The sequence below is a fragment of the Mus caroli genome, unplaced genomic scaffold (assembly GCF_978045245.1).
Source record: "Mus caroli unplaced genomic scaffold, Mus_caroli_1 scaffold_13, whole genome shotgun sequence".
NCBI lineage: Eukaryota > Metazoa > Chordata > Mammalia > Rodentia > Muridae > Mus > Mus caroli.
The window spans coordinates 96,177,486-96,192,253 of record NW_028227268.1 but is presented as its reverse complement, the minus strand read 5'-3'; positions in this window follow the sequence as shown (position 1 = coordinate 96,192,253).

Here is a 14,768-nt window from a genome sequence, read left to right as displayed (position 1 = left end):
ACAGGCTCTGGGAGACGTGGGATATTGGGTGTCTGCCAAGAACACCCTATCTTGCAATCTCTACAAGACTGTCACCTATCTTGGCTATATTCTAAAAGAGGGCCAGCAGTGGCTGTCTACAACAGAAAAAAGAGACTGTTCTCATCACACACACACACACACACACACACACACACACACACACACACACACAAGAACCCAAGACAGGTAAGACAGTTCTTGGAGTCCACAGGTTTTTCAGACTATGGATTCCAGGTTTCTCTGAAATAGCCAAACCTTTATATGAAGCCACCAGAAAAGCCAAAGACTTTGTTCAGGCTCAAGATCATCAAAGGACTTTTGAAAAAATAAAGCAAGCCCTGCTGTCAGCTCCTACTTTGGGGCTATCAAACATCATTAAGCCATTTCACTTCTACATAGACAAATGGACAAGAATAGCCAAAGGGGTTCTGACTCAAACTTTGGGGCTGTGGAAACAGCCTCTGGTTTATTTGTCAAAGAAATTAGACCCACTGGCAGTAGGATGGCCACTTTGCCTGCGTATCATTGTGGCTATGACATTATTGGTTAAGGATGCAGATAAATTGACTTTGGGACAAAATTTAGCCATGACTACTCCCCATAAAATGAAAGGGGTACTGAAACAGCCACATGGCAGGTGGCTCAATAATGCCAACATGACTCATTATCAGATCTTACTAATTAACCCTGGCCAAGTTACTTTCCAGCTGCCTGCTTCCTTAAATACCCTTCTCTCTGACCCTGATTTGGACCATGTTCTCCACCAATGCAGTGGAATCCTAGCCCAATTAAACAGTACTTGACCTGACCTAAAGGACTCCCCTCTGTGATGGGTAGAACAGACTTAGTTCACAGGCAGAACCAGTTTCACTTGAGAGGGTCAGAGGAAAGCAGGAGCAGTGGTAACCATGGAAACAAAGGTAATTTGGGCTCAGTTCTTACTCCCAGGTACCTTAGCTCAAAGGGATGAACTGATAGCACCTTTATCATAGGAAAAGGGCTGGCTGTCAACATCTATATGAACAGCTGATACACATTTGCAACTTCTCACATACATAGAACCATATACCAAGAGAGGACTATAACTATAGAGGGAAAAACTATTAAAAACAAAGATGAGATCCTACAATTACTCAAAGCTTCCAAAGAGAGTGGTGATCATACATTGTTCAGGCTATCAGAAAGAAATAATGGCAGTGGCTAGAGGTAACAATTTAGCTGTCAATGTGGCCAAAGAGGTGGCCCTAGAAGAAACAACTGCCTCCATGTTGGCTGTGACCCTACAAGAACTGCCCAACCCCAACTAGCTGAATGCTGAGTCTATACGAAAGAAGAGAACAAATGGGCCAAGAATCAGTCCATGAGCCTGTTCAGAGGTCTGGTGGCATATGGCTGAAGGTAAGTTAATATTAACCACTTCCCTGTCAAGATCTATCCTCAGGAAAATCTATAGAGTCACTCACATGGGAGTGATATGGATGGCTGACAAAGTGAGACAATTTAAAGTGACTTTCAGAAAGATGCAACATACTATCAAGAACTCAGTGTCACACTGCAAAGCTTGCCAATTGTCCAACACCCACAACACTGCCAAACATCCTGGCTCTCTTCTGTAAGGTAAGAGATTGGGGCCTACTGAGAAGTTGGTTTTACAGAAATAAAACCAGGAAAGTATGGGTACAAGTACTTACTGGTGTTCATGGACAACTTCTCTGGATAGACAGAAACATTTCTAAGAAAAGCTGAAACTGCAAAGGTAGTGGCTAAGAATTTTCTAGAAGATATCCTACCCAGGTATAGATTCCCTCATATGATAGGGCAGATAATGAGCCAACATTTGTGTCCAAAGTAAACCAGAATATATCGAGATTTTTTGGGGCAGATTGAAAATTACATTGTGCATGCCAATCCCAAAGTTCAGGCCAGGTAGAAAAGATAAATACAATGTTAAAAGAGACCTTGACCAAATTATCCATGGAAACTGGCAGTGAGTGGGTAACGCTCCTTTCCTTTGCTTTGTATAGGGTGAGGAGCAGTCTCTTTTTTTCTTTTGTAACATCAGTTCGGCTATCCCAGTACCTGCTCAGACTCTCCTTACTGGATGGAATCGACCCCCTTTAAAATTATATATGGTGTCCTCGTTCCTATCATGCCTAACCTTCAGTCAGCAGGTATTGCAGAATTAAAAAGATGATAAGTTAATAACTAAGTCAGAACAACCCTGTGGGCTCACAAGCAGGTTTGACCTAAACTGCTTGCCTTCTATGAAGCAGGCCCGTTTCTGGAATCACATTAGTTTTGACCCAGAGAGAGATTTCACTGGGACCTGCTGGAGCCCAGGTGGAGAGGATCCTACGTTGTCTTGCTGACCATGCAGACTGCCTTTAAAGTGGAAGGGATCACTGCCTGGGTACACTGCACTCATGTGAGACCAGATAATCCCCCCTCCTCAGAGGAAAACTGCTTGACTTCACCACCGCAGATAGAGTAGAGAGTTCAAAAGGGCACCACCAATCCCATCAAGTTAAAATTAACCCAATCTTACACTTGCTGTTTTTCCTAACTATGTGTGCCCCTAGCCCATTCCTCCATTTGGAGACTGGAAACCCACACCAGCCTTTTGACCTGACTTAGAAAATTGAGAATCCTGAGACTGGCTATCATGCCCAATTGGGTCATACAAAGAAGCCATTTGGGACTCCCTGTTTCCCAGATTTGACCTATGATCTGTGCCAGTTGTCTGATAACTTATGGCCTGACACTCAAAAAAGACTTTATGACATTCGTAGTCCCAATGTCGATAGAAAACTTTTTTTATATGTTCCAGAGAGAAAATGACTGTTACATGTGGGGGTCCAGAACAATTTTACTGTGCTTTTTGGGGATATGAAAAATCAATCACAGGGATAAGGAGATAGAGGGTGTCAAGGAAAGACCTTATCACAGTTGCCCAACAGGGGGACAACTCCAAAGTTTTACTGAGATTCACAAATAAAGAGAAATGAGCAAAGAGATGGGAAGCTGAGAGATCTTGAAGCCTCCGCGGCTCCACATCATAGGAGGAGTTAATCCCAGACTCCTTTTTAGTTAGACTCTTGATAAAACCATTTGTAAATCTTCTGCCTGTAGCTGTAGGACCAAATCAGATTTTGACAAACCATAAAACTCTATGGGAAAGCCCTGCACGGAGAAAATCTGTGCCCATGCCATTACTCAGACTAGTGGCTACTGTTCTTCCAGTCATTCCTCCCACTCATTCACCCCACCCCCCACCCCCCCCGCCCCTAGCACAGGGATCTTCAGCTCTGGAGTTTTTCCTGAAATACACAGAACCAGTGGACCCCCTCTGGTCAATGATGTTAAAGGCCTTCCAAATTCTAAATGTCTCCCAGCCAGAGCTAACCACCTTTTGTTGGTTATGTCATAATGCTAGACCCCCTTTTTTATGAAGATATCAGATTAATATCCAAGTACATTGAGTCTGAGAAGGACACTGCCTGTAGGTGGTCCCAGGAAGGCTCGGCCTTAACTCTACGGACCATATGGAGACATGGCACATGCCTAGGAAAAGTTCCTCTGTCATATCAGCACCTCTATGACCGAACAATACCTGCTATTCATTCCAAATAGATTAATCCCCCCCCCCAAACAAGCATGTAGATGAGGCATCCTTAACATTTCAGAACAAGACAAAGAAACAAAGAAGAGAGATGTGACCATAGTCAAGTAGGCTCAAAACAGAGTTCTCTGTACTATTGAGGTATATAGAGGTCTAAACCACAACAGCCACCAAGCCTATGTCTGTGAAGATAAGGACAATCATGCCTGCTGAGACAAGCCAGAGCTAGCCCCACCCCACCCTCCACCTTTCCCCCAGCTCTGGGCAAGATGCTACCCCCAGCCCACTGGCTCCCTGACTCACAGCAGTGCCTGGATATCCAAAAGTCTGAGAACCACAAGGTTCTGGCCTTGTCACAGGTCCAGGGAACCCTGTACCAGCTCCAGCTTTCCATGTCTCAGACTGTGCTTTACCACCCCCAGAGCAGTGTTTTACTTTTCCCTACAGCCCAGCACACACCCTTGTGTTGGGGTGGAGTAAGTGTAGTCAAACTCTCCAAATCTCACTTCCCCTAGTGATTGTGTCCAGTGGTGGAGTGGATGCAGCTACAACCCTATAACTGTAGACCCCCAAAAATCCTTAAAAAGCAAAACAATCCATTATAGTAATAAAGGAACCAAATCACTTCATACCAGTTTATTCAGAAAATGTATTTTTGTAAAATTCACAACAAAAACAACAAAGACATAGAAAGTACACTTTAAAACTTGATAGAAAGAACCACAGTTGCCATCATGTTAGGTGGTGAAAAGTTGATTTATTTTCAAATTATATCTTTTCTCCCTATTATTACCCAATATAGCATTGTAAATCCTACAATGTAAACCAGAATAACAGAACTAAAAATAATTAAAAGGAACACCAATCATATATGTATAATTGTATTTGAGGTTGAGATGACATTAAATCATAAATCTGAGGAATTTACAATGAAAGCTGGAGATTTCATGGGTAAGTTCAGTGAGTTTTTCATGTATGAATCAACCTACAGAATCAATTATATCTCTACATTGCTATGAACATATGGAATCTTGTTTAACTAGGAACACTTGCTCAAGTAAGTTTATAGCAGCTTTATTGGTAATAGCCAGAAAGTGGAAACAACCTAGATGTTCCTCAACTTAAGAGTGGATAAAGAAAATGTGGACTTCTATACAATGGGATAGTACTCAGCTTTGAAACAAAGACATCATGAAATTTGTAGGCAAATCATTGGAACAAGAAAATATAAACCTGATAAAGGAACTCAGACACAGAAAGACACACATGGCATGTATTCATTTATAAGTGGACGTTAGCTATAAAGTATATGATAGTTATGCTGTACTCCACAGATCCAAAGAAACTAAGTAATAAAGATGGCCCAAGGGAGGAATCATTAGTCTCACTCAATAGAGAAACTAAAATCGATATTGGAGATGGATAGAGGAAAGAAATTTGGGAGAAGATGTGGCAAGGAAGATGATGGAGATGGGGATCAGGTGTGAGTAGGATGGCAGAAGAGGGCAGGGAGAAAATCAGAAATTGTTGAGGGCCATCTCTGGAACTAGCTGTAGATCTGAGATGGGGGAAGCTCTGGAGCGTCTATGGGCATGGCCCTAACTGAGACTTTTGACATCCTGGTATATGGATACTGAAGTGGCTACTTCCTGTAGCAAGGGTGAGACTTTTACTGGAGGAAGGGGACATTAACTCATCCTTAAAACATCTGACCCAAAATTTGTCCTGCCTATAAGATGAGTATGAATAAAGATGGAGCAGAGGTTGAAGAAACAGACAACCAATGACTGGCCCAACTTTAGTCCCATCCCACGGGAGAGAGCTAACCCCTGAAAATGTTAATGATAATTTTCTATGCTTGCAGACAGGAGCCTAACATAACTGTCTTCTGGGAGTCTCCATCCAGCAGCAGATGTAAACATATTCAGAGACTTGAATCAAACATGAGGTGGAGCTCAGGGAGTCATATGGTAGAGTGGGGAGTTGGAGAAGTCAAGGACATCACAAGAAGACCTACAGTGTCAACTAACCTGGGCCCATCTGGGCTCACAGAGATTAGACCACCAACCAAAGAGTATGCAGGAGCTGGTCCTAGGTCACCTAGACATTTGTAGCAGATGTAAAGCTTGGCCTTCATGTGGGTCACCTAACAATTAGAATGGAGACAGTCTGATTCTGTTGCCTGCCCTTGGATCCCCTTCCTCTTGCCTGATCAGTCCTCAGTGTAGAAAATATGCTTAGTCCTTCTGTGACTTTATATCTCAGGAGAGTGGTGGTGATACCTAAGGGGGGGGGGTGGCTTTCCCTTTCTTGAGGAGAAAGAGATAAGGAAATGGAGGAATGGACTTGTAAGGGTGGGAATGGGGGAGAAGCAGTGGTGTGGTACATGGGATTGTGACCGGGATGTAAAGCAATCAAATCGATTAAAGAAAAAGCTGTATGAAAGTATAAATCTTGCAAAAAGTGACAAATAGGTATATGGTGAAAACTTCAAAATGGGGATAACCATAGTATGTTCATGAACTGTGTGAGTGAATGTAACAATGATGGCAATTCATGTAAATCCTTGGGATGGAGAGGAACACATTAAACAGCAAAGGAGAATTGAGAAATACATAATAAAATCTGACAAACGAAATTTTGAAAATATGAAAAATCTATTAAGTATAAGACAGAGAGCATTGCTAAAAAACAATGCTAGAGCAATTTTATACTCATTATAATGAAACTAATCTCAACCTACTTCTCTTACCCTACACAGAAATTAAATTTGATTATGGACTTAAATAGGAAGCATGAAATAAATTAGCATAATATCATTTACTTCGAGTCCATCATGACTACATAAAATCTAAATTAGGTCTCTCTTACACAATCATTAGTTCCTCTGTCTAAGAGGACATTTTACATCAATTTAATTCTCTAGATTTCTCCTACTGAAAGACCCACAACGTGAGGACTCCCTCACGTTCTGACTCAGGAGAGGCGACACCCCAAAATCACCCACAAGAAACGATCTTGCTGCAACTGCAAGAGGATTTTTATTCGAGAGCGTTCTCGGGCCCATGGTCATACACCACGCAGGGGTAGAGGACCATGGCGCCCCGAGTAGTTGAGTAAGGGGGTATTTAAAGGAAGAAACCACAATTCATGGAGGTGGGGAGGGCGTTGTTGGAAAATACCAAAAATACCAGTTAAGAGTCACAAGGAAGTATAAAGTCACAAGTGTCAGGTTATCTCTCAAGACAGTTTCTAAGAGCCCCTAACAATCTAAGAGCCCCTAAAGATAGCACATTTGCATTGCAGGTTCCAGTAATGGTCAGGGTGCCATTCTTTGAATTGAACCCAGGAAGCGGGTAGGTGGAGGAAGGAATGTCGCTATCTGTTTTATGACCAGTACCTGGAGCACTAAGCCACAAAGACTACACTCCCAAGCCTGGGCCCAAAAGCCTCGAATTTTGTTTTTACTTTGCTATACTTTTTTAATACTTCTTCATTCCCCACTTCTTCTAGTTAATAGTTCTAATCTTAGAACTAGACACTATCTTCTCCCTGACATAGTTGATCCTTTAGGGCATGGTACTGTTATCTCAAAACTAAAAGCCACACTGCATTAATTCTTGTTTTAATAAAGGTGACTTGCCTATTTAACACACATGGACCTATAATGAAAAGCAGAAGCAAAATCAAAAGGGGTCCCATAAAGGTAGAAAGTAGGGTGGTCAAGAGTACAAGATAAGGGCCTTTCCACCCGAGTCTCAAGGTTTTCTGCATGGAGATGTCTAGCAGGTCTTCTGGAGCAGGCCTTCTGGAGCTGCTTTTTTGCTCGCTGTCTCACTCACTGGAGCACCTTGAGCCTAGAGAACAAAGGCTGGGAAAGCAGCATGTCAGCACTATGTACAGAGGCTATTTTTACCAGTGGAGGGGGCCCCCTGTAGAGTAATTTATAAGGGGGTCAGTCTAAACTGTCCAGGGGTGTTTCTATCCCTGAAGAGCAAAGGGTAGGAGAGGAGAGCTATCCAATCATTAGCGCCAGTCTCCGCTGTCAATTTGGTAAGGGTCTCTTAATGGTTTTATTTATTCTCTCTACCTGTCCTGAGCTTTGGGCCTGCATGCACAATGTAACTTCTAACCGATCTCTAATATCTTGGCCAGTCCCTGATTTACCTGGGCAACAAAGGCAGGTCCATTACCTTGGGAAGATTTCTTTTAGAAATTCTACCTCATCATAGCACAGGCCTTGCAGCTTTTGGCTATTTCTTCTGCCAAGTCAGAGAGTCCTGTAACATAGTAGTCAAAGGACCTAACCACACCTTTTAATTTCTTGGCCCCCAGGCGAGTCAAATACTGTCCATAACTTGATAGTGCTCAGGAGTGTATCTAAAGCTGGTCTCTCTGATGTCATAATAATTTTTAGGCTCCTTGACTGCCAGGATCATTGCTCCTTGAGTCACCTGTTTGGCAGTTAGATCTGCTATCTGATTTTCTTTAGCCACAGCATCTTAGGTCTTTCTCTGCAGATGTCAACAGCCCTCTTTGTCTGTATATTGCTCCGTACAGTGGCAAAAGCATACCTGCTGTCAGTGTAGACTTTTCTTTTGCCATTTATGGACCTTGTCTCAAAGTCACAAGTTCAGCTTTCTGGGCCGACGTCCCTTCAGGGAGGCTGCTGGCCTAGATCACTTGCTTTCTGTCCACCACCATACTGCTGTCCCCGCCTTCTGCTTACCTTTAACCTTGAGGCTGCTGTCATCAGTGTACCAGCTCGAACCCTCAGGCCAAGGCTGATCTGATCCTTCAGATCATGTCAGCGCAGTGGTGAGTAGGTGCAGTCTCACGCAGTGGGACAGCAGGTGGAACGAAGCGAAGGTCACTCGTTCAGTCAACAAAAAGCTCTGATGTGTCACAGGAGCGTTGGTAGTCATCCATCAGTCAGGGGGCTTTTGGATAATGCTTTCAAGAGCGTGGGATGCCATTACAGCTAGTTACTGTCCCAGAGTGAGCTTATCAGCATCCTTGACAAGCAGATTATGGCAGCAATAGCTTTCAGGCAAGAAAATCACCCGCTGGCAACAGGGTGTAACTTCTTGGATAGGTAAGCCACTGGCCTTTTTCAAAGTCCCAAAGTCTGAGAAAGGACTCCTCTGGTGACCCCTGGTCTCTCTTCCACATAAAGAGTGAAAGGCTTGGTTAGGTCAGACAAAGGCTGGCCATCAGTAGGGCCTGTTTTATTTCTCTAAAGGCTTTCAGGTGATCTGGGATCCACACAAACACTTCCCCTTCCTTGGTTAGGAGGTACAATGGGAAGCTAAGGTCGCCAACCCAGGTGTCTAGAGTCTGTAGAAGCCAGCAAGTACCCAAGAATTTTCTTACTTGCCTTGGTGTAGTTAGCCACTACTTCCCGTCTCGAAGGGTGTATCTCAAGTAAGTAACTTCAGTCTGACACAGCTGAGTCTTTTTAGCTGAGGCTCGGTCTTCAGTTGCCCAGGTTTCCTGTCTAGATCCTGTCTTTTTCTTTCTCTCCTATCAAATTTCTCTCTTGTCTAAGATCCCTCCTGTTTTCTCTTTCTTCTGCCTCCCGCCTCTCTCTCTCTCACACACACACTTTCTCTGCCTCTTTCACTAATCACATAACTGTCTCCCTCTCATAATACACCTTCTAATCTCTGAAGTTTCTTTCTAGGTAAGATCAAAGGGAGTGAACTGCCTGAAGGCTTCCATAAGCCTTTCAAGGAACATTGAGGGAGGTTCGATCGGCCCCTGCATTACCTCTTACCTTAGCCAAATTAGTGGGCCTGTCTCGAGGCACCTTGGAGACCAGAGCCTGGCGTTAGATTTTCAAGCTCTCCTTACCTTCAGCCATGTCGCAGTCGCAACTGGGGCGAGTCAAAAGGAATCCCATGTCGATCTCATTTTGTAGCTGTGTAGACCGCCATTGGCTTCCGTGCCATTTTTCTAGCCTCTAACAGAATTCTCTCTCGCTCTTCGGTTGTTAAGAGCATCTGCAACAGCTGTTGATAATCATCTCAAGTAGGCTGATGAGAAAACATAAGGAACTCTACCAACCCTGTGAGGCGTTGGGGATCCTGAGAAAGGGGGTGGTTAGTTTTTCAGTTATAAATACCAGCAGAGGAAAATGACCAGTACTGAAGGGTTAAAGTTTGGGCGGGTCCACCAGAGTCCGCCCGGATGTGCTCTGCAGCTCCATGTACCCGCAGCGGTCCGTCTCTCAACACCCCGAGGGGTTTGGGGTTCCCTCCGAGGCTGGGGTTGAGGCTGTGGATAAGGGGAAGGTTGTGGACTAGGCCACTCAGGAGGCTTCATACAACCACAATTTTGAGAAGCAAAACCAAATTTTAAACAATCTATTTTTTTTTAAATGAACTCTAAAAACATTACTTGCTACAAAGTTTGGCTGTCCGTTCCTGCACACAAACACAAGAAGGTGTAGCCGCCAATATATCTGTTACAAATCGGGTTTCTAGGATAAGAATTAAAACATATTTATACTTTTGAAACTATTTAGAAACAAAAATGAAATGGCCGTATACATTCGCTCATTTAAACCAAACAAAATTCTTAATTTTTCTAGCTTTAATTTCAAGAGAGGAGCACCTTGTCACCTGATGAATCTAATTTAGAAGCTGCTGGTCCCTATAAGAGCAGCGTTTATAATCAGCTCCTAGCAGGGCTTCTCCAGCCACACTAGATTCCTAACTACAGGTGCAGGGCTCCAAAGACCAATTAAAACTGTTTATTTTATTTTTTTTTTTACCAAATTATCCCCAGATAGTCGGAGAGTATTGCTTTTCTCAAAACCCATTCTCTCACATCTCAGGTGTAAACTATCTCTAGTCAGGGTATAAAGCACCTATGAGAATTACCTTTGCTTTTCTAGATTTTCACATAGCTCTAAACACATACACAAAAACACAAAAAACAGAAAAAAACAGATCCAGAAACATTTGACCCTTTCTTGTCCTCTACAAGCAGGCAAAAGAATTAGACGATTTTGGAGGGGGAAGCTTCCGCTTCAACAGAACTCGGTCCCTCTGACCGATCCGGAGACGGCCAGGCGTCCCTGGCTCTCCTTACCTCCCAGGGCGTCCCCCAGGGCCACAGCCTGTGGTCCTCCTAGCACGTCTGCCGACCACAGTCCTCCGGTCCTTACGGCCCAAAAGGACAGCTGCAAATACCGACCGCGCGCGCATTTCAGACCCCATCACCCCATCGTCTACAAACACCAGCATCCATTTCTACCTAGACGACCAAAACCAGAGAAGCACACTTGTTCCTCACTCTGCCAGGTGTAAAACCAAGGCACGAGGTGGGACTCGAACCCACGATCTCGCAAATTGAAAACCAAGACACAAATTCAATAAACTCAGATGGATCCGAACTCAGACTTCGCCATGCTTCAGAAACATAGGACAAGACACAAACAACCCAACACAACAAGCACATGTTCCAATGTTCGTTTCAGAAAACAGACACTCAAAACAGAGACACCGGCCGGCACACACACAAGAGGGGATCCCCATACCTCCAAGTCGGTTCTCGGGTGTGAGGGGTGGTCGCGTTTCCCGGCCAACGCACCAAATGAAAGACCCACAACGTGAGGACTCCCTCACGTTCTGACTCAGGAGAGGTGACACCCCAAAATCACCCACAAGAAACGATCTTGCTGCAACTGCAAGAGGATTTTTATTCGAGAGCGTTCTCGGGCCCATGGTCATACACCACGCAGGGGTAGAGGACCATGGCGCCCCGAGTAGTTGAGTAAGGGGGTATTTAAAGGAAGAAACCACAATTCATGGAGGTGGGGAGGGCGTTGTTGGAAAATACCAAAAATACCAGTTAAGAGTCACAAGGAAGTATAAAGTCACAAGTGTCAGGTTATCTCTCAAGACAGTTTCTAAGAGCCCCTAACAATCTAAGAGCCCCTAAAGATAGCACATTTGCATTGCAGGTTCCAGTAATGGTCAGGGTGCCATTCTTTGAATTGAACCCAGGAAGCGGGTAGGTGGAGGAAGGAATGTCGCTATCTGTTTTATGACCAGTACCTGGAGCACTAAGCCACAAAGACTACACTCCCAAGCCTGGGCCCAAAAGCCTCGAATTTTGTTTTTACTTTGCTATACTTTTTTAATACTTCTTCACTACAAAGTAAGTATATTCAATAATTATGAGGTTGCTATGTTGCTATTGCCACTAAAGTGAGACAATGCAGTAAACTGTATGTAATCTACACTCAAGGTTAGTGTCTCATATTTACATGAACACAGTTTTGAAATTATATGGCTTCTAATCTGAGAAACTAAATACTTTAAAACTAATTAACAAATACCAAATAAAATTTATTAAAATATTGTTTTTATAACTGCACATTTAATTTCTGTAAATAAATTAAATATTTGTACAATAAGAATGTGCTCTATTGGGCTGGTGAGATGGCTCAGTGGGTAGGAGCACCCGACTGCTCTTCCGAAGGTCCAGAGTTCAACTCCCAGCAACCACATGATGGCTCACAACCATCCGTAATGAGATCTGGCGCCCTCTTCTGGAGTTTCTGAAGACAGCCACAGTGTACTTACATATAATAAATAAATAAATCTTTAAAAAAAAATGTGCTCTATTCTAAGTCAAAAGCCAAGAAAAGTTTATGACAGAGATAAGTCCAAAGTGAATGAACTCATGGAAGTATAAATCTCAAAATGTTTTTTTTTTTTAAATATGCTATGAGGGGAGATAGCACATAAACACTTGAATCATAACTTCCATATTTTTATTTATTTACTTATCATACTTTGCCTTCCTAGTATACTTTAATGTCACTAGGCATGGGTTCTGGGTACCTTCTTATATCCACAGTGCTAAGGACAGAAGTACATTAAATCCTTGTCTTCAGAACTATGTCATATACACTTAAAGAGTGGTAATTTACTTCTACAACTAAAGTGAAAACCAAATAATACTTTTCTTTTGAAGATTTAAAAGTAAAGGGTGATGGACTTCTCTTTAGGTAGATTTAATCTTCAGTTACACAAATGAAGGCTTTCTGCTTTTGGTATCCAGTTGCAGTCAGTGATGGCTACCATAAGTTGCTTATTTTTTGTGTGAGTTAGACATTGTTAAAATACTTTTCAAGATGTACCTTTAAATTATGCATCTGTGTTTGTGTTTTTCACATGTGTGCAGGTGTCCTCAGAGGCCAGAAGAGAGTGGTATATCACCTGGAGCTGTAGTTGGCTATCGCAGACTACCTGACATAGTTGCAGGAAAGTGAATTCACATTCTCTGCAAGAACATCCGAATCTATTAATTGTCAAGCCATCTCTGCATCTACTCAAAAACATTACTAATGTTTAGATTTATAGTGATCCTCTGACATAGATTATTTTTACTTAATATGATATATAAACTGATTTTCCCCCAAAGCTACAAAATCACTGTTTAAATTGGAACTAAACTTTGACCCAGCCCATACTTCCTGCTTCCATATGGCTTCACAATCAAAGTCCTTTTTTGTTTGTTTTAGTTCATTTTAAAAGATGGTAGGTTGCTTAATAGAAAATATTTGTCCTTTAGCATTTGTCTCATAAGTGATGGATATTCACGCCATTAACCTTATGAGTGTTTGCAATACAGAAGCTGGATTTATTAAAAATTATTGAGGAAAAAGATAAATTAGAAAAATTAAAAGAAATTCTGAGTGTGCAAAGAGTATATATGAAACATAGAAGACACTTGAGCTTCTGGTCCAGAGTTTTCATAGGGACATGGCAGAAACTGGACACAGAATGAGGCAATTTCTATTAAAAATAGTTAATACACTGAACTATCAATCAATAGCTAGCCAGTGGAAGGTCTACATGCTCTGTGCATACTCCCTTGGTTTTTTCAAGGATATGACTGCACATCACAACTACATTTTGGGCTGATACTACAGTTGTGATAATATTAGGTATCCGGCCAATAGATTATGATTTAACATAGATATTTGGGATTTTAAGTTTATATAGAGTATTTGGAGAATATTTTGAAACATATTTTGTTCTTACTTGAAAAACACAACTAATAGTAATCATATAAAATGCTTTCTTACTGATCTTTTACAATTTTAGTAAATGTAATGAGTAACCAGCACTGACTCACGTATAGAGGTAAAGCTATTTAAAATGTGTATTCCCTGACAGTGTCCACCATCTCTTTCTATTGTTAGACTCCCTGGGTATTAAAGGCTGATATATTCTCCTTCATATCCCAGAAGTTACTTCAAAATGGTTAATCAGAAATTTCTAATGAGATTGGTTAAAACATTTAGAGCTCACTCAAATGCACTGTATCAGAAACCTTCAGGGTGTCTCTTAGGAATTTGTATACTAACTCCTGCCCTGTTAGTTCCACAGTAGTAGTTCCTTTTATGATTAATACAAGTTTTTAGTATAATAGATAACTTGTTAGGTGAAAATAGTTGTATAATTATCAGGACTTGAGACATTTGTCTCTTTTTACATTTAAAATATTTTTAAAATTTATGATAAAATATATTTGATCATATTCCCACCCCCAACTCCTTTCATATTTTCTCCACCTCCTTGCTCATCCAATTTAATAATCTTTTTCTTTAAAAATACAAAATTAAAATGCAAAAGAAGAAAACAAAACAAAACCCATTGACAAAAACAACAGTAAACAAACAAAGAAAGAAACAAACCACCAAAAGCTGAGAGATGGGAGTCATGTGTATATTTATATGGGATGCCTTTAATCCCATACTCAGAAGGCAAAAGCAGAAGTATATCTGTAAGTTTGAGGCCAGCATGTGTACAAAGCCAGTTTCAGGGCAGCCATAGCTACATAGAAAAACCCATTCTCAAAACCCCCAAAACAAACAAACATACAAGTAATAGCAACAACAAAATTAAACCACAAGAAACAACATGGAGTCTGTTGTGTGTTGACCAACTGCTTCTGACCATGAGGCCTGCCAGGACTGTGGTTGATATATCTGGTATCACTCCACTAGAGAAAACTGTTTTTACCTTTCCAAGCAGATATTAATTCTAAGTCAGGGGTTTGTGGCCACTTCCCTTTCTGTCTCTGTGCTGGAATTTTGTTTGACTTT